Source organism: Colobus angolensis, unplaced genomic scaffold (assembly GCF_000951035.1).
Source record: "Colobus angolensis palliatus isolate OR3802 unplaced genomic scaffold, Cang.pa_1.0 Scaffold111, whole genome shotgun sequence".
Lineage (NCBI taxonomy): Eukaryota > Metazoa > Chordata > Mammalia > Primates > Cercopithecidae > Colobus > Colobus angolensis.
This window is the reverse complement of record NW_012112142.1, coordinates 257,036-271,843: the sequence shown is the minus strand read 5'-3', so window position 1 is coordinate 271,843 and position 14,808 is coordinate 257,036. Positions and strand designations below refer to the sequence as shown.

Genomic DNA, 14,808 nt, shown 5'->3' with positions numbered 1-14,808 from the left:
CCTCCTGGGTTCAAGCAATTCTCGTGCCTCAGCCTCCAGAGTAGCTGAGCTTACAGGCACGTGCCACCACACCCAGCTAATTTTTGTATTTTTAGTAGAGACGGGGTTTCACCATGTTGGCCAGGCTGGTCTCGAACTCCATGCCTCAAGTGATCCACCTGCCACAGTCTACCAAAGTGCTAGAATTGCAGGTGTGAGCCACTGCCCCTGTCTGTGTCCTAATATTTAAATAAAAGGTTACCTATCAATGGAAAATAATTCTTTGAAAATGAATTGACTATGCTGGGCGCAGTGGCTCACGCCTGTAATCCCAGCACTTTGGGAGGCTGAGATGGGTGGATCACCTGAGGTTAGGAGTTCGAGACCAGCCTGACCAACATGGTGAAACCTGGTCTCTACTAAAATACAAAAATTAGCCAGGCATAGTGGTGGCTGCCTGTAATCTCAGCTACTTGGGAGGCTGAGGTGGGAGAATCACTTGAAACCAGGAGGTGGAAGTTGCAGTGAGCCGAGATTGTGCCATTGCACTCCAGCTTGGCAACAGAGCAAGACTCTGTCAAAAGAAGAAAGAAAGAAAGAAAGAGAGAAAGAGAGAAAGGGAGGAAGGGAGGAAAGGAGGAAAAAGGAGGGATGGAGGGAAGGAAGGAAGGAAGGAAGGAAGGAAGGAAGGAAGGAAGGAAGGAAGGGGAAAAGAAGGAAGGAAGGAAGGAAGGAAGGAAGGAAGGAAGGAAGGAAATGAATGTTGGTTTCCCTAATGTCAAACTGTAAGTAACTTTATTCTATATGAACCTCAGAATATATTGAAAAACTATCCTGGCTGGGCGTAGTGGCTCATGCCTGTAATCCCAACAGTTTGGGAGGCCAAGGAGGGCAGGTCATCTGAGGTCAGGAGTTTAAGACCAGCCTGACCAACATGGTGAAACCTGTCTTTACTAAAAATACAAAAATTAGCCAGGCGTGGTGGCACATGCCTGTAATCCCAGCTACTTGGGAGGCTGAGGCAAGAGAATCACTTGAACTCAGGAAGCAGAGGTTGTAGTCAGCCAAGATTGTGCCATTGCACTTCAGCCTGGGCAACAAGAGCGAAACTCCACTCAAAAAAAAAGAAAAAGAAAAGGAAAATAAAAACCATCAGGATGGGAAAGGACTACTGACTTGATGACTATCTGAAAAACTTTTCCTTACCTGACTAAGCAGTAGTCATGGTAATGTAAGCTGAAGGTCTTTTTCCTAATATCATGTAATGTTGCCTACCTTTCAGAAGGGGCCAGCTGAAGAAAATACCTTATAAGTTATCAAATGAGATAATTTATAAGAAATTATAAGAATTTATAAGAAAGTTCTGGCTGGGCGCGGTGGCTCAAGCCTGTAATCCTAGCACTTTGGGAGGCCAAGACGGGTGGATCACGAGGTCAGGAGATCGAGACCATCCTGGCTAACACGGTGAAACCCCGTCTCTACTAAAAAATACAAAAAAACTAGCCGGGTGAGGTGGCGGGCGCCTGTAGTCCCAGCTACTCGGGAGGCTGAGGCAGGAGAATGGCGTGAACCCGGGAGGCGGAGCTTGCAGTGAGCTGAGATCCGGCCACTGCACTCCAGCCTGGGCGACAGAGCGAGACACCGTAAAAAAAAAAAAAGAAAGTTCTTCTAAGGTGAAAGGAACTATGCAAATAGAGAAGTCAGCTGCTTTAAACCACACTCTGTGGTATAGGTTAGGCAATTACTGCATAGAATGATTGAACTTGACAATGCAGAGCCAATTCAATAGTTCATCTATCTTCAAAATCCTGTAACAATGGAGTCGTCTGATTTTGGTTGAAACAAAAATGTTTGGTCACTGCTATGAATTGAATGTTTGTATTCCCCTCTAGTTCATATATTGAAGCCCTAATCCTCAATGTGATGGATTAGGGCTAAGAGGTGAGGCCTTTGAGAGGTCATTAGGTTTAGATGAGGTCATGAGAGTGGGGCCCCTGTGATGGGATTGATTATTGCTCCTATGAGAAGATAAGAAAACCAGAGTTCTCTCTCCTTGCCATGTGTGGATACGGAAAGAAGGTGGTGACTGCAGGCCAGGAAGAGAGTTCTCACCAAATACTGAATCTTCTAGCACCTTTGATGTTGAACTTCCCAGCCTCCAGAACTGTGAGAAATAAATGTCTGTTGTTTAAGTCTCGCAGTTTGTGGTATTTGAGCTAAGACAATAAGAATCTAATTGTGTTGATTGTATGAATAAATACTTCAGTCTCCCACAGCAGGGAATTCATTTGATAATCCCTTTAGTAAATGCAACCCCAAACCATCAGAATCAATTACAAACTGCAGAATAAACTCACTGGTGTTTCTCACGTGTATATGCCAAAGGCAGGATTGAAAAAATAACTACCAAGTTTTGAAGAAAGAAGGGGCTTCAAGATGGCTGACTAGATGCATCTGGCACTCATCTCCTTCACAAAAAATAACAAAAGTAGTGAGTAGACAAGCTACATTTTGAATTGATCATTTAAGAGAGAACATTGGAATTCAACAGAGTAGTGACAGAAAACACTTAAAGCAAGGAAGGAGAGGGAAATAAGACATCCTTCTTGGCTGAGAATGGTTGGGAGCCTGGAGAAGCTCCCCAATGTGGGGAAAGGGTAAGTGGTCCATATTTCCACTGCAGACTCCTGCAGCTTAGCCATGGGAGAGCCCCTCAACTATCACAGGCCCTGAGACTAACATTGAGAGCTGCCTGTAGACTGTGCAATGGCATTTCTCCAGAGAGGGATCTTATGCGGAGTCTCACACACCCCTGAGCCCTAATGGCTGCAGCACAGTGCCACTGTGAGGGCCCAGCCCCCACCAGACTGTATCCTGCCCTAGGGCCCAACAGCCCCTGCATCTCCATGTCTCTGGAGCCCCTGCCTGCAGCCACCACTGCTGCTGGCTGCTGCTGCCAGGGTCAAGGTAGGAGCCACTGGCAGCACCCCTCCCCCGATCCCCGGCCAGCAGAGGGGCACTCACACATGTTTATGTGCCTCAAGGACAAACTCCACTGTTCACAGCTAATTGCTGCTATAAACTGCTGCTGCTGGGGCCAAAGCATGAGCAAAGCATGCCCCTGCCCCAGCTGGCTGCCTATGGTTGCTCCCACCAAAAGCAATCCCATCCTCTGCAGTAGTGGGCAGCAGTGTAGTCACTGCTGCCTTCACCTGAGCTTTCCATCAGCAGCCTGGGGATTGCTTCACTGCTGCCTTTTATAGCCAGATACTGCATGCACCACCAGAGAGTCAGAGAACAGGTCTGCACAGGCCTGCTCTCTCCCAGTACAGTACTTGAGCGTGCCACTTGGGGCCTGGTGATTGCCCAGCCCAGTTCAGTCCATCACCCTGACACAACAGCATTCCTCCCAGAGGCCTGAGGTTGGGACTACCCATTCTGCTGCTACCATCATAGTTGGCATCCACCCTCATGTACCAGCTACAGGCCTGGGGACTGGCCTGCCCAGTCCATTGCAACCACTGCCAACACCAGCACAGGTATTTGGGACCCAGAGTGTTGTCCTGCCAACACCCACACCAATCTGCCTACCTGCCTGGTTAACCGCTACCATTTCTAGCACCCAAGCAAGACACCTGGAGGCCAAAGAACCAGCCTGCCTGGACACACTAACACCAGTGCCAGTGTATGCTGCCTTGGGACCCGGGGACAGATATGTCCAACCCACCTCTGTCACCACTGGGGCCCGAAGGCTGGCCCATCTGGTATCCTAGTCCCCAGCAAAACTTCGCCACAGCCTCCACTAACAACCATATCCTAAGCTGCTGGGGAAGCCACAGATACTACTGACACTGGTTCCAGCAAAATAAATCATATGAAGACTACACTACTGTACATAGCCAGAATCAAAACCAAAGCACTCTACCTAACCAACATCATAGAAACACCTTACTTTCATAGGGGAGAACTTTTTCCTCCCCTATGAAAGTAAATTCAGAGGCCAGGAGCAGTGGCTCATGCCTGTAATCTCAGCACTTTGGAAGGCTGAGGCAGGCAGATCACCTGAGGTCGAGAGTTTGAGACCAACCTGACCAACTAAAAATACAAAATTAGCCAGGCGTGGTGGTGCATGCCTGCAATCCCAGCTACTTGGGAGGCAGAGGCAGGAGAATCGCTTGAACCTGGGAGGTGGAGGTTGCAGTGAACCAAGATCACGCCATTGCACTCTAGCCATGAGAGGATACAGAAAAACAATACCCAAATTAGAAAACAATTCAGGGTATGAATGAGAGAAGTTCACCAAAGAGATAGAGATAATAAAAAAGAACCAAACAGATTCTGGACCTGAAGAATTCATAAAATAAAATACACTTGAAAGCTTCAACAATAGACTAAATCAAGCAGAAGGAAGAATCTCAGAATTTGAAGACAGGTCTTTTGAAATAACCTAGTCAGATAAAAATAAAGAAAAAAGAATGCGAAAAGCCTATGTGACATATGGGATACCATAAAGCAAGAAGGCAAAGAGAAAATGAGTGTTAGAAAACCTATTTAATGAAACAAGGCCAGATGCAGTGGCTCATGCCTCTAATCACAACACTTTGGGAGGTCAAGGAGGGAAGACTGCTTGAGCTCATGAGTTCAAGGCCAGCCTGGGCAAATGGCAAAATCCCATCTCTACTAAAAATACAAAAATTAGCTGGGTGTCATGGCATGCTCCTGTAATCCCAGCTACTCAGGAGGCTAAGGCAGGAGGATCGTCTGAGCCCTGGAGGCAGAGGTTGCAGTGAGCTGAGATTGTGCCACTGTACTTCAGCCTTAGCAACAGAGTCAGATCCTGCCTTAAAAAAAAAAAGAAAAGAAAAAGAAGACCTATTTAATGAAACAACAGATGAAACTTCCCAAGTCTAGCAAGAGATTTAGACATCCAGATACAGGAAGCCCAGAATTCTCCAAATAGATACAATTCAACAAAGGACTTCTCCACAGCACATTACAGTCAAATTGTCGAACATCAAAGACAAAGAAAGAATCTAAAATTAGCAAGAGAAAAGCATGTAGTCACCTATAAAGGAACCACTGTCAGACTAACAGTTAATTTCTCCACAGAAATCTTATAGGCCAGGAGAGAATGGGATGATATATTCAAAGGACTGAAAGAAAACAAAACAACAACAAAAACGCTGTCATCCAAGGATTCTATACCCAGCAAAGTTATCCTTCAAAAACAAAGGAAAAACAAAGTCTTTCCCAGACATACAAAAGCTGAGGGAATTCATTACCACTAGACTGGCCCTAAAAGAAATGCTTAAGGGAGTCCACTGAGAAGCAAAACAACAATATCTATCATCATGAAAACACATGAAAATACAAAACCCACTGGTAGAGCAAACACACACACACACGGAAAGGACTAAAATGTTACCACTACAGAAAACCACCAAACCGTAATAAAGACAAATAAGAGAGAAAGAAAGGAACAGTGGATAGACAAAACAATCGTAAATCAATTAATAAAATAATAAAATGAGAGGAAGGAGCCCTGATATATAAATAATAATCTTAACTGTCAATGGATTAAACTGTCCACTTAAAAGATACAGATTGGCTGAATGGATTTAAAAAACACACAGACACAACAACACAACTACATGCTGCCTACAAAAAGCTCATCTCTCCTATAAAGATACATATAGACTGAAAGTAAAGGGATGGGAAAAGATATTCCATACAAATGGAAGCCAAAAGCAAGCATGAGTAGCTATACTTATGTCAAATAAAACAGACTTCAAGTCAAAAACAGAAGAAACAGACCAAAAGGTCATTATATAATAATAAAGTGATATATTCAGCAAGAGAATATAGCAATTCTAAACATATATGCACCTAACACTGGGAGCACTCAGATATATAAAGCAAATATTATTAGATCTAAAGGGATAGGTAGAGTCTAATACAAGAGTTGAGAAATAGAACACCCACTCTCAGCATTAAACAGATCATCTAGATAAAAAAATAATAATAACAAAGAAACATTGGATTTAAATGGCACCTTACACCAAATGAACCTAAAAGAACATTTACAGAACATTTCATCAAATAGTGCCAGAATATACATTCTTCTCATCAACACATGGAACATTTTCCAGGATAAACAATGTTAGAACACAAAACAAGCTCAACACATTTTTAAAAATTGAAATCATATCAAATACCTTCTCAGACCACAATGGAATAAAACTACGAGTCAATAACAAGAAGAACTTTGGAGACTGTACAAGTACATGGAAATTAAATAGGAAAATTTTTAAAAAGGCTTGAAACAAATAAAAATGGAAACACACCATATTAAAACCTATGGTATACAGCAAAAGCAGTGCTAAGAGGTAAGTTTATAGTAACTACCTACATCAAAGAAGTAGAAAGATTTTAAGTAGACAATCTAGTGATGCATCTCAAGGAACTAGAAAAGCAAGAGCAAATCAAATCCAAAATTAGTAGAAGGAAAGAAATAATAAAGATCAGAGCAGAACTAAATGAAATAGACTAAAAACAAACAAACAAAAAACAAACAATACTATGATGAGATATGATCTCATTGAATGGTTATTTTTGGGCAGAGTGGGTTATACCTATAATCTCAGCATTTTTGGAGGTCAAGGCAGGAGGATCACCTGAGGTCAGGAGTTTGAGACCAGTCTGGACAGCTAAAAATACAAAATTTTTTAACTCTACTAAAAATATAAAAACTAGCTGGGCATGGTGGCACACGTCTGTAGTTCCAGCTACTTGGGAGGCTGAGGCAGGAGGATCACTTCAACCCAGGAGCTAGAGGTTGCAGTGAACTGAGATCACACCACTGCACTCCAGCCTGGGTGACAGAGCAAGATTCCATCTCAAAAGAAAAGGAAAAAAAAAGGTCATTTTTGAAAAGGCAGAAGCAGTAGATGCTGGCAAGAATGCAGAGATAAGGGAACTCTTACACACTGTTGGTGGGAATGTAAATTCGTACAGCCACTATGGAAAACAGTATGGCAATTTCTCAAAAAACCAACAATAGAACTACCACACAATCCGTAATCTCACTACGGGATATTTATCCAAAGGAAAATAAATCAATATATCAAAGGAATAATTGCACTCACATGTTCATTGCAGCACTATTCACAATAGCCAAGATATGAAGTCAACCGAAGTATCTATCAGTGGATGAATGGATAAAGAAAATGTGGTGTATATACACAATGGAATACTATTCAGTCATAAAAAAGAATGAAATCATGTCTTATGCTGAAAGATAGAGCTGGAGGTCATTATTTTAAGTAAAATAAGACAGGCACAGAAAGACAAATACCCTATGTTCTTGCTCATATGTGGTAGCTAAAAAGTTGATCTTATGAAGGTAGAGAGTAGAATTATAAATACCAGAGGCTGGGAAGGGTGTGTGGGTAAGAGCAGGGGAAGAAGAGAGGGTGGTTAATGGGTAGAAACATACAGTTAGATAGACAGTATAAGTTATAATGCTCCATAGTAGAGGAGGATGACTGTAGTTAACAATAATATATTTTATATTTCAAAGTAGCTAGAAGACAGGACTTGAAATCTTCTCAGCACACAGAAATGATAAATACTCAAAGTGATGGCTATCCCAAATACACTGATTTGATCATTATAGATTCTATCCATGTAACAAAAAATACACATGTGCCCTATAAGTATGTAAAATATTATGTATCAATAAAAATCTACCGCTTATTGATCTCTGCCTTCTGAGTTAAGCGACTTTGTCCTGCATTTACAGTAGTCCCCCATTATCCAAGGGCAACATGTTTCAAGGCCCCAGAAGATGCCTGAAATTATGGGTAGAACTGAACCCCACATACACTGTGTTTTTTTCTAAACACACCTATGATAAAGTTTAATTTTGTAAATTAGGCCCAGTAAGCAATGAACAATAACTAGTAATAAAATAGAACAATTACAACAATATACTATAATAAAAGTATGTGCATGTGATCTCTCTCTCAAAATATCTTATTGTACTATACTATTTGTGGCCACGGTTGACCATGGGTAACTGAAACCATGAAAAACAAAACTGTGGATAAGGGGGGACTACTGTATATGTCTTTAAAATTGGGTGAGTCAATAATGTATTCACATATATGTTAAAGCCTTTGATATGTCATGTATCAACCTGGACTAGTAAACGACATTTGTCTTCCAGAAAACCTCCTCATTAAAATGATTCTGCTTGGAGAGCTACTGCAGCCAGATCAAATAGCATCTTTCACTGGTGACCTCAGCCAGTGAAGACTGGTACATATGGGTAGGATGAGGTTGGGTGTGGGGTGGGGAATGGGGTTGGTGGTTGGTGCAGCTGGTGGTGATAATCCTTATACCTAGAGGTCAGTGAACCTTCCTTGAGTATCCAGACCCCGTCCCCCTTCACTTTACTTCTTTTGGTTACTTCTATGAATACTGTAGCTGCTGCTAATATTTCAGCATCTTTTTTTGAGAATTTACTAAGAACCAATCTCTGTGCTCTGCCTTGTACCCGGATTATCTCATTTTGTCCTCACCATTTGTTCAGAGAGACACTAGGGCAAAGAGGTTACACAACTTGCCCAAGATCACAGAGCTCACATAACCAGAGCTTATAACCCTCCCTCAGGGTTTTCCCTCCCTCAGGGAGGAATGCAATGCTTGCAAATCATAAAGTTTGGAGTAAAGTGGTGAATGAGAGGGAACCTCCTGCTCCCATTCCTCCGCCTATCCTAGGAGGTGGCTGTCTGGCACAAGTACAGAGGAAAGGGTTCCCAGAAACCTCGGCTTTACTGGGGCTCTTGCTAAGGCTCATCAGCTCAGATGCGCTCCCGGCAAAGCTGCCCAGAAGGACAGGGTCTTTTCAGCGCCTCTCTGAGGAAGGTGAATGAAGTCCCCAGGAGAACACTTTGCACTCTTAGTCACCATTTGACCCGTGGCCCCGGAAAGAGAGAAAATAGGAAAGGAAACAAGCTAACAAGAATAATGGGGACATCTAGACAATCGGGAATAAAAGAGAAATAGAAAGAAGCATACCAGATGGTCCTGGCCTGTGTACATTTACTTTTCAGCATGAGACAATGCTGTTCACAGGTGGCCCTTGGTGGTGGAAGGTGGAGTTAAAGAGGCTGAAAGTTCTCTCTGCAATGCCCCCCTCCCACATGCCCTCACATATGTTTCCTGCATTAAGCATCATTTGCTGTCTCAGATGCTCTAGTGGCTATTTAAATAAATGAGAATCAAGGGATTGTTCTTGTTCTCTCTCTCTCTCTCTCTCTCTCTCTCTCCCTCTCTCCCCCCAACTCTAAGATAGCTTCAAAATAATAAATAACAGTAACTGGGATGTATTGAATGCTAGCTACTAGGATAAACATGTGCTATCTAATTCGATCTTCACAACTTTATTATCCACATTTTACAGATGAAGAAACTGAATCTTGAATGTCTTGCCCTGGGGTGCAATCCTATCATTTACATTGTTAATTTCTATTGGGTTTTGAAGGTGCATTTCCTCAAGCATAGGTGACAAATAACAGATGAGGGTCTGGACATAGCTTGGCCACTTTGTACTTACAGAATTTGGACAATTTACTTTTCCCTTAATGACTTAATGCTCTAATCTGTACAACTAAGGAGTGATCCCCAAGGTCCCACCTATTTCCGCATCTCTGTTGATTCCTAAGTGTCTACCTTGTTTTTAAGTACAGTTTTTGAATAGGTAATCTGCACATGGTGCTTAGTTCAGAAAGGAAGCTTCACTACCACCCTTTCCCCAAGCTACTCAGTTTCCTTCCCCAGAAGTAACCACTGTTTCTGCTCCTTTGAGAGAAACTCTATGCATTATACAAGTATAAGTATTGTTTCCTGTTTTCTCTTTTTAACACAAATGTTAGCACAATTTATATACTTTCTGCCCCTTGCTTTTTTCACTTAAAATTTTATCTTGAAGATCATTCCATGACTGTATAGAGAGCTTTTTTCCCCATTATTTGAATGTATTATAATCTATTCCTGTTGATAGAGATTTAGGTTCTGTTGTGTTTCCAACAATACTGCAATAAACCTCTCTGTTCATCCTTCAGTTTGCACGCAGGCAAGCACGTTCTACAGTGTATCTAAAAATGGGGAGAGCATGAGAGGGTGTTAGGTGCAGGGTAAGGGGGCACAGCATCAAACTACTCTTGGTGGTCTGATCTGAAAAATTCTCTAAGACAACCCTAGTACTCCAGTTTTCACATAATGAGAATTGGCAGAAACTAAGGGAAGAACCGAGTGTGCAGGGAGTCTGGGATGTCAAAGGGAGGGAAGCTGAAAACACTGGGGACCGGTTCTAAGAGTCTGTGCAGGGAGGAATCAGATGTCATCAGAAGGGGGATGGCAAACAAAGACGAGCCATAGAATCAGATCAGCAGCCAGGAGCGGGTTGCCAAGGTGACAAGGGTAAGAGTTGGGTAGAAAATCAGAAGTGTACAACGATAAGGTGGAAAACAGAGGAGGTGCCAAAGGCCATAAAAGTATGGATGCAGAGGGCAGCTTGAGGGATTTTACCCAAAAACATGACATTTTCCCCAAAAACATAGTCCCTCCCGTGGCCTATGGGTTAATAGCCACTCTTAATCCAGTGCACATGAGGCCCCCTAAAACCACTGTACAGCCTCACACACCCCTTGTGGGGCTAGAGCCTTTTTAAGGAAACACTTACTAAGGCCCATAATCATCCACGGAGATTTCCTGCGGGCGGCATCCTGGGATTCTTGGGTGAACGTGACCTTTTACAATCTTGGGAGTCCAGCCACCACGAAGGAAGGCAGAACTCTCTTTCAGGAAAGAAGTCTGGAGATGAACCCTCCAGAACATGCAGGGGTACTTCCTGTGCTGTGCTCCAGGACTCCAAGGACGTAACCATGGCACCGTGGAAGGAAGACAGGATTTGAATTCAGAATAGCTGGGCTTGAGACTGGCTGCTGCCCTCTGCACCCTTGGGGCCTGGGAAGAATTCCCTCTCTCTCTAATTCTCCATTTCCTAAAAGTCAAAAAAGTAGGCCTTCTGCTCTGTCTAGCCCATAGTGTTTGCATGAAAGTAAATGAAATAAGAACTGTGAAAATGCTTTAGGAGCCATAAAGCACCACACACAGGCCAGGTATTTGTGTCCTTGTTATTTTCTTCATCCATCACCTGTTCTCTTTCCCCCATCTCTGTGCTTGCCTGTTTCTCTGCTGTTCCCCAGAAGGTTAATCTGCCTGGTATAACTTCCTTATTTTACTGCTGCTTTACTTCCTTATCCAAATTTGGGCATATTTCAGGGTAAAAGAGGTGGGGCTAGAGGTAAAACTAGCAAAGCTGCAGAAGACAGGGATAGGACGTAGGGTGAGAGGGCAAAGAGAGAGGCATTAACAAGCAAAAGAATAGAAGAGAAGAAATAAGGAAGACAACAGGTTAGAAGCAGAAAGGTGTGTGAAGATCAGTCTTGCATGGCTTCACGCCCTGCACGGGTGTGATCACTGGGTGTGAGGGCCGAGGCTGGTGGCCTCATAAGCTGCAGATTTGACAGAAGTCCCTCCTGTTAGGTGGCCAAGTCACAGTCATCTCAAGTGACCCCAACACAAACTCTCTCAGGAAGTCTCCCTCCGTTTCACCATTTATCTTTCTCTGTGCTCAGATAATGTAGCATTTTAAAGAGATAATGGAAGTGGTCAGTCATGTGAATGATGAAACTAAGCTGCAATACTTCACTTTATTGTTAATCCAAAAATCTTAAGATCACTCGATAATGAACTGCACAGTGTACAGAGTCACCTACAAATACTTATTGACAATATTCACGCAAACACATCTGGGACTCATCTTTCACACATCTGGTGAGGATGTCTGGGGAAATCCTTGTAAGTGGGAAGAAATGTTTGAGGTAACGCCTGGCAGCCCCAACAGCTGGGCAGCACAAAGTCCCCATTATCGCTGCTCAGGGCATCATCACTAAATGGAAATGACTCTGCTTCTCAGGGAAGCAATCTAGCTAACTTCTCTTTTTCTGAAAGTGAAACAAATGTGCAACCAACACGTACGTGCACTATTTACAAGAGCAAAGACACGGAACCAACCCAAATGCCCATCAGTGATAGACTGGATAAAGAAAATGTGGTACATATACACCATGGAATACTATGCAACCATAAAAAATAATGAGATCATGCCCTTTGCAGGGACATGGATGAAGCTGGAAGCCATAATTCTCAGCAAACTAACACAGGAACAGAAAACCAAACACCAAATATTCTCACTCATAAGTGGGAGTTGAACAATGAGAACACATGGACACATGGAGGGGAACATCACACACTGGGACCTGTTGGGGGTTGGGGTGCAAGGGGAGGGAGAGCATTAGGACTAATATCTAATGCATGCGGGGCTTAAAACCTATATGACGGGTTGATAGGTGCAGCAAACCGCCATGGCACACATATACCTATGTAACAAACCTGCACACTGGAACTTAAAGTAAAATTTTTTTAAAAAGCTTAATTAACACAAAAATATGTTTTAAAAAAGTGCAACCAAGCTCTAGCTTTTAAAGTTAGAAGACGAAGAAAGTATTATAAACTGACTGAAAGACTGTCACATTAATAATACAATGTGAAATAAAACAATGACAAGAGAATGCTACTAAACTCAGGATGTCATAAAGTATGTTGGACCACAGTCAGATGCCCCATTCTTTCATTTGTCAATTATGTGAACTCCATGCACCAATTATTTAAACAATTTTACAGTTAAGATGGTGAAATGAAAGAAAACATGTCAGATGTCAAGGCTTCAAACTCTTCCCTGCTTTGTGGAGTAACTGACAAGTTTGAATTTCAGGATGATCAAGAAAGCAAACCCAAAAGCCTGACTCCTTTTCATTCTCTCCTGTACCTCGGTATACAACGAAGAGCCTTGATTAGCATTAGGAGGAGGAGAGAAAAACAAACCAAGAAGTCTTCCAGTGGTTCTCAGCCTAGTCTGCACATAGAATCACTGAGGCATCTTCCAATAACCTGATGCCCACACCATACCCCAAACTCATTACATCAAAATACCTGAGGGTACAGCTTCTAGGGAGGCTGAAGCAGGAGGATCACTTGAGTCCAGTCCAAGGCTGTGTGGGCTATGATCACACCACTGCACTCTAGCCTGGGTAACAGAGCAAGACCCTGTTCTGAACATCAATCAATCAAAATATTTAGGGGTAGAACCCAGGCCTCAATAATTTTTACAGTTTTCCTGGTGGCTCCAGGCTGCAGCTGAAGTTGAGACTCACTTCTCCAGACCCTGCCCGCTTCTGGCCTCCCCTGAGCCATACCAAATCATTCCCTGTCTTGTTCTCTATGCTCCTTGGTGAAATTGAGAAGAATCAGAGGTCAAGGAGTTGGATGCCAAAGGCTTGCCTAACAGCTGCCAACTCTATCACCAGAACACAGTAGCTTAAAAATCATCACTGAAGTCTCAAGAACCTGGAAGAGTCTAGCTAGGACACACTGAGAGAGTACTGTGACCATCACACCTTCCCGAATAAGTCTGAATTAGAGAGATGCATGCCAGGGTTTAAACCCCGCATATCCAGAAAATGTTATTGCTAATAGAACAACTATCAGCAATAGCTTTGGTTGGTGCTTTAAGCCAGTGGTCCTCAAACCTCAGTGTGTATTGGAAACACCTACAGGGGTTCTTAAAGCACAGACTGCTGGGCATAGTCTTATACTTTCTGATGTAATAGGTCTGGAAGGGGGCCCAAGAATTTGCTTTTTTTTTGAGACAGGGTCTCACTCGGTTGCCCAGCCTGGAGTGCAGTGGTATGAACATGGCTCACTGCAGCCTTGCACTCCTGGGCTCAAACAATCCTCCCACCTCAGCCCACCAAGTAGGTGGAACTACAGACGTGCGCCACCATGCCTGACTAACTTTTGTATTATTTGTAGAGACAGGGAGTCTCGCTTTGTTACCCAGGCTGGCCTCAAACTAATGGTCTCAAGCAATCCTCCTGCTTCAGCCTCCCAAAGTGCTAGGACTATAGGCATGAGCTACCAAGTCCTACCAGAATTTGCATTTTTGGCAAGTAATTAGGTTGTGCTGATGCTGCTGGTCTGCAGGTCATACCGGTTGAAGTTGCTCAAACAATCTCATTTAATTGTGTCTAATTATCAGTCACACCTGTTGTTGTTCTCCACATTTACTGTGCATCAGCATCACCTGGGAAGTTTTTAAGCCCTAACTAAATTAGTTATTTGAGAATATCTGAGGGGGTGGCCTGGGTAACAGTATTTCTTAAAAGATCCCCAAATAACTGCAGTAAGTATGTATGTTAGGTTGAGAATTACTGAGTTAAATAATAACTGAGTGGACTTTATTTTAATTTGCCATTGTTCATGAAGACAGTCCTCATTAGTTTTAAATGTGATTAGAGAACCCTACACAGAACCTTTGGGAACAACAGTAATGGAGTATGCAACATTAAATAGTTTAACTCTTCCGTTGATCTCTTTTTAAAAATCAATTATTCAGCATCTGTGGAATCTGATTGTGATGTGGTCAGGAACAGAATGGAACTAAAATGAGAATAACCATGCCAGACTCTTCAGGACACAGCATGGCTGTGGGAGGCTGACTGTTTGCATAGAGACACTAACTGCAAGTGGATGGATGACACCACGGGGACACTGTTGCTCATGGACCGCAGAGAGTGGTGCTGGGACACCAATGCTCACAGACTATAGATGGTGGTGATGGGACACCATTGCTCATGGACC

At 43.0% G+C, this 14,808-nt stretch overlaps 1 protein-coding gene across 2 annotated transcripts in view; it reads right to left on the bottom strand.

Moving 5' to 3' along the window:
- Positions 1–14,808, bottom strand: part of TMEM154 (transmembrane protein 154) — a 56,762-nt gene that overhangs the window by 27,831 nt on the left and 14,123 nt on the right. The gene's annotated exons all lie outside the window — the stretch shown is intronic.